Below are 6,000 nucleotides of genomic sequence, written 5' to 3'. Positions count from 1 at the left end.
TTAGCTTTGTGAAGTAAGATAAACTGTGTGCTGCACTAATTGTTACTAATTTTTTTTGAGCAGCATTAATTTTGAAGGAACATGGAAGAAAATAATTATGATTAGTTTTCAAAAGTATTAAATATTCTATGTAGTAGATAAACAATTTCCAATTGGTACATTTTGTCCTTAGAGGACACAGGGCTGGAGCCATTTGGATTGTGAAGAAAGAAGGATGCTACTGGCACCCAGTGGGTGGAAGTCATAGACTCTCTTAGACACCCGTAGTGGTTGGAATAGGGATGCCCCCACCCATAGTCGCATGTATCAGAATGCTTAGCCATAGGGAGTGGCACTATTAGGAGATGTGGCTTTGTTGGAACAGAAATGGCTTTGTTAGAGGAACTTTGTCACTAGGGGGTGAGCTTTGAGGTCTCAGAAACTCAAGTCACCCTCAGTGTGACACTCTTTTCCTTCTGGCTGCAGGTCCTGATATAGAACTCTCAACTCCTTCTCCAGCACCATGTCTGCCTGAATGCCATCATGCTGTCTGCCATGATGATAATGGAATAAGTCTCTGAAACTGTAAGTCAGACCCAGTTGAAAGTTTTCCTTTATAAGAGTTGCTGTGGGCATGGTGTCTTTTCACAGCAATAGAAACACTAAGACAACATCTGTGGCAACGACTTATTAGACCAAAGTGATGGAATGTGGAGGAACAGCATTATAATAGTTGTTTCCTTCTTTAATATGGCTAGTTTGTACCCAAACATACCCAGAATAAATGACGTCGTATCAGTGAAGTCCATGGCTATGAAGTATGGAGTATAGCCAGCCCCCTTTCTAGTATTGTGTACTTCTGCTTGTTCTTAGTCTTGCTTTGCAGGATGAAGTATAGAGCACCAGAGAATCTGGGTTTTCCCAAATGCTAAAGCAAAGTGAATAGAGACCTCAGCTACTCGTGCAGGAAGTTTCACCAAACACAGGAACAAAAGGCTTCAGGGATAGATAGTCATATTCTCACTTGACAACACAGTCTGGTAGGGAGAAAGTCTAAATTTCTTGTTTTGGTCTTTCAAGACATTCACAGCTATTCAGGGGTGTCATATAAAATATAGTAAGAAGCTTATCAAAATTTCCCAAGGGTTGTCCTGGGATCAGAACTGTGAGAAGCTGTGAAAATACAACCAAAGAAGGTGCACAATGTACTTTCCCATTGTTAGAAAGCACATCTGTGAGTTTAGAGAGCTTAACTCCATTCTCACAAACTTGGCAAATGTGTTAAAAATAGATAAGAACAGCTCAGTTCACCAGAAGGAGTTTCTTCTTTTCAATTATTTGAGTACACTGAGGTTTTGGGATGTGACTCAGATCTGTCAGTAATGAATAGTTGGTTACAACCTTCCTGTTCAGAACAGTGTTAACCGAGCATACAAAAATTCACACCCATCATGCCAACATCCATAAGGTGCCCTTTCTGACAGATGTCATTAATTTTCATCCTGGAAATTAAAGTACTACTAGCTTAGTTTGAGAAACACAAAACTGCAAGTTCTTTTGTCTTTATCCTTTCCTTCCTTCCTTCCTTCCTTCCTTCCATTCTTTCTTTCTGTAAGAAAAGTAGGACAAGAAACTAAAGAATAACTAAATAAAACCATACCAATGCTTCTGCCACTTGCATCCATCAAGGCAAGCATCTGACTCAAACCTTGCGTCTGTTTCCCCCTTTTCGCCCACCTTCTAGAAAAGTCTAGTCAGTAACATCTTTCTTCCTTAGCACAGAAGGCAAAACATTTAGTGATGTTACTTTCCCATGGTTGCAGAGGCTCTGCTCTTCTCTCTCTCTCTCTCTCTCTCTCTCTCTCTCTCTCTGTGTGTGTGTGTGTGTGTGTGTGTGTGTGCATGAGAGAGAAAGAGAGAGAGAGAGAGAGAGAGAGAGAGAGAGAGAGAGAGAGAGAAATGGCACTGTAGTGCTCTTTCAGTGAAGAGATTAATTGCTCAAACTCCAAATGTTAGTTTGCAATATCAATTTTTCACTTACAGAAAATCATCCAGAAACAGAATGTTCCTACTGCCGTGATGGCAGCCTGACTCCAAGGGGTGAACAACTACTTTCTAATTGGATTTCAGGGCCACACCACAGCAGGGACTCAAATCCCCTGCTGTAAATTTAGTCAAAACCCATGGATGGGGAGGTCCTAGATTCTATGATGGAAGAATCTGTTGATTTTATAAATGGACATGATGTCAAACTGCCCTCTAAGTTTATGTGTTTACAGCCATAGAACAGGGATGATCAATAATACAGAGACTCATCACCAGTGTACTGAGAACATGTGACAATGGAGTGCTGAGACACACAGTGGGCATCTATATCTGAGGGGGGCACTTAAGGGTTCTTTGGAAAGTCAGTTATGTTGCATGGTAATTTGCTAAGGCAGACTTGTGAAAGGACTCATGATGAAGAATTCTTTGCTAATGGTACACATGTATTGTTTTACCTTACGTGCATTGTTGAGCTCCATTTGTTGTGATACCATAGAGAGAAACACACCAAAAAACTTCTGGCGGTGTGCTGGTGGCTTCTTGCCTCTTCTTCAGACTTGGGCCGATTGGCGGAGTGATGTCAGGTGAGTTAGAATGGCACGTGGAGCTCTGCTGAGACCTTTTGCTAAGGCAAGATATGTGGTGAGGCAAGACCCGTGGAGAACCCGTGATGCTTGGAGGGAGTATAAGTAGGACTCTACACACTGTGAGAGGGACTTACTGGTATAGCTAGCTTTGCAATGCTTCTTCTTCATCTTCAGTCTTTGCTGATCTTCATTTCATTGAGAGACGCACAGCAGGGAACTTCTCCTGACATCCCTGCTGGTCCCAATCCCTCCTCCTGACTTGTGCTGATTGAATTCTCTGAGGCCTGGTTGTTCCTGCTAGGTCATGCCACCACTGCTGCTATCCTGACACTATCAAATTAGACGGCTGGTATATCCGTGAAATGTTTACTAGAGGATTGAGCTGCTGCTGCTGACCTGTGACTTGAACTCTTGATTTCCTGACAAAGCAGATGGGATTTGCTCCAAAGAACAATTTTTAAACAGGTCTACTTCCCCTGTATCCTAATAACCTCTCTTCTCCACTACCTCTGGTGGGTAGTGGACTAGAAGGGAGGTTAAAGTGTTTAAGAACAGTTAGTAAAAATAGGGCTTGAGGAAAAAATCTAAGCCTACATATATCATCTTTCAAGTCTCAGGGAAGTCAAAGAAGAGGATGTGGAAAGAATGTTATAGCTGAAGGAAGGGAAGGAATGTATAAAATGCCACATTCTGGGTATGGCTGCTGCACCCATAACTCACAGCAGCAGCAGGCACTTACAGAAGAGCTGCACAAAAGAGGACCCATCAACTTCCCAGGACAGATGGGTGGGTGGTGCTCATAAGGCCTCAACCCTCACAGAGGAGATATAGACAGTTTCCTGAGGGAAGGGCCTCTTATTCTTCACTGGTTGTCCTCACTGGTTTATTGCTGTCACTCAAGTAAGTGACACCCTACTGCTACTCATGCAAGAAGTCCTAATTAAATGCTGTGGGTCACCAGGGGAAAAAAAAAGAAAGACAAGAAAGTAGGGTTTAATAAAAACGGAAGGGGACTGAGAGGAAAAGGGAAAAGAGAGCTCAAAGGACATTTATGTCCATAAATATGGACACAAATATGGAATTGTGAAAGAGTAAATAAGTGTGTTAAGTTGAAAAACATGAAAAAAAATCACAAGATTTGGAGTAATATGTCAACAAGTAAACAGTACAAATAAGATTAAAAATAGATACTAAACTGCTTACATAATAAAAAGAGTATTTTAATGGGCATTTACAGTGTATGAAAGCGATACGAAACAAAGAAAATGATACGCAGGTGTAAAGTAACCTCCAAATCCAGAGATAACACAGCACTTGTCATTTTGATGTTTGTTTTTTAAAAAATGTTTTCACTATGCAGCTTCAGCTGGCTCCAAACTTGTGATTCCCCTGCACCAGCCTGAGCAGCATTCAGGTTACAGGCGAGCATCACCTGGCGACTCTCAGTTTCATCTCCAGTGAGTTTCGCATACTATTTCTGTGGGCTCAGCAGTACAGAGATTCTTACCACGGACTCGTGGTTGGTGTGCCATGGATAATTTACTCAAGTGCCAATCAAACCTTTTGTGTTTTCTTTTCAAGGTACCTTTTGATTTTTTTATATTGCATTTTTTTCTTACAATGTATTCAAATCATGGCTCCCTTTCCCTCATCTCTTCCCAGATCCTCCTATTCTCTTTACTTCCCAACTTACTTAACTGCAGACCTTCTTTCTCTTGGGGAAACAAACAAATGAACAAACCAGAATTAAGCAAAGCACAAACAAACAGAAAATAAAAGAAAAAGCATGAGAAACACAAAGACAGGTTTTTTAGGTATGCATCAAAAAATCTCTAAAAGCATAAGATCAGAAATTAATATATACAGAAAAGATCAGTAAAGTAAAGTAAAACAAAACAAAACAAAACAAAACAAAACAAAACAAACCTCCCAATATACCACTGGGTTTGTTTTGTGTTGGTCATCTATGGCTGAGCCTGGGGCCCGACTCTTGAATACCCAGTGAGACTCTATTGGAGAAACTAATCTTTTCCTTTGAGAGAAGTTGACATTTGGTGATAATGCGTGTCTGCTTCCCCTCTCAATACTGGGACCCTGTGCTGACTAGAATTTTGTCAACTTGACATACAAACTAGAAATATTTGAAAGGAAGAAACTTCAACTGAGAAAATGCTTCCATAGGATCAATCAGTAAATCATTTTGTTAATTAGTGATTGATAGGGGAGGGTTCAGCCTATTATGGGTGGTTTAATCCCTTGGTGGTCCTGGGTTCTGTAAGAAAGCAGTCTGAAATTCATAGACCACATGAAGCTCAAGAAGAAAGACAGAGGTGTGGATGCATTGGTCCTTCTTAGAAGAGGGAACAAAATACGGAAGAAAATACGGAGACAAAGTGTGGAGCAGAGACTGAAGGAAAGGCCATCCAGAGACTGCCCCACTTGAGGATCTATCCCATATGCAGTCACCAAAAACAGACACTATCGTGGATGCCAAGAAGTACATGCTGACAGGAGCCTGATATAGCTGTCTCCTGAGATGCTCTGCCAGAACCTGACAAATACAGAGACAGATGCTCACAGCCAACCATTGGACTGAGCACAGGGTCCCTAATGGAGGAGTTAGAAAAAGAACTAAAGGAGCTGAAGGGGTTTGCAACCCCAGAGTAAGAACAGTAATATCAACCAACCAGACCCCTCAGAGCTTCCAGGAACTAAACCACCAACCAAAGAGTACACTTGGAGGGAATTATGGCTCCACCTGCATACGTAGCAGAGGATGACCTTGTCAGGCATCAGTGGGAGGAGGCCTTTGGTCTTGTGAAGGCTCAAGGCCTCAGTGTAGGGAAATGCCAGGGCAGGGAGGTGGGGGTTGGTGGCCGGGGGGGGGAACATCCTCATAGAATCAGGGGGTGGAGGATGGGCATAAGGATTTTCCGGGAATGAGGATAACATTTGAAATGTAAATAAAGAAAATAGCTAATTAAAAAAAGAAAAAGAAAAAAAAAAGAAACAGGATGAATAAGCCATGGGAAGCAAGCCAGTGAGCAACTCCCTTCTTCTCCAGCTCCTGCCTCCAGGTTCCTGCCCTGACTTCCTTCAATGAGTCCTAGCAGCTGAGGATATGGAAACTGAAGAGGCTACCTCCTATAGCCAAGGGAGGGGGCTTCCAGTGGAAGAAGAGGGACATCATTCAACTCAAATTTGTTCTGCCTACAAGATACACAAGGATAAAAATGGAGCTGAGATTGAGGGAATCGATGACTGGCCCAGCCTGAGGCCATGTGAGAGAGCCAACCCCTGACATTATTAATGATACTCTGCTGTGCTTGAAGACAAGAAGCTAACATAAGAGTCTCCTGAGAGGCTTCATCCAACAGCAGATGGAAAC

The sequence above is a fragment of the Grammomys surdaster genome, unplaced genomic scaffold (assembly GCF_004785775.1).
Source record: "Grammomys surdaster isolate TR1022 unplaced genomic scaffold, NIH_TR_1.0 332572, whole genome shotgun sequence".
NCBI lineage: Eukaryota > Metazoa > Chordata > Mammalia > Rodentia > Muridae > Grammomys > Grammomys surdaster.
The sequence above is the reverse complement of the archived record's forward strand: the minus strand, read 5'-3'. Positions refer to the sequence as shown.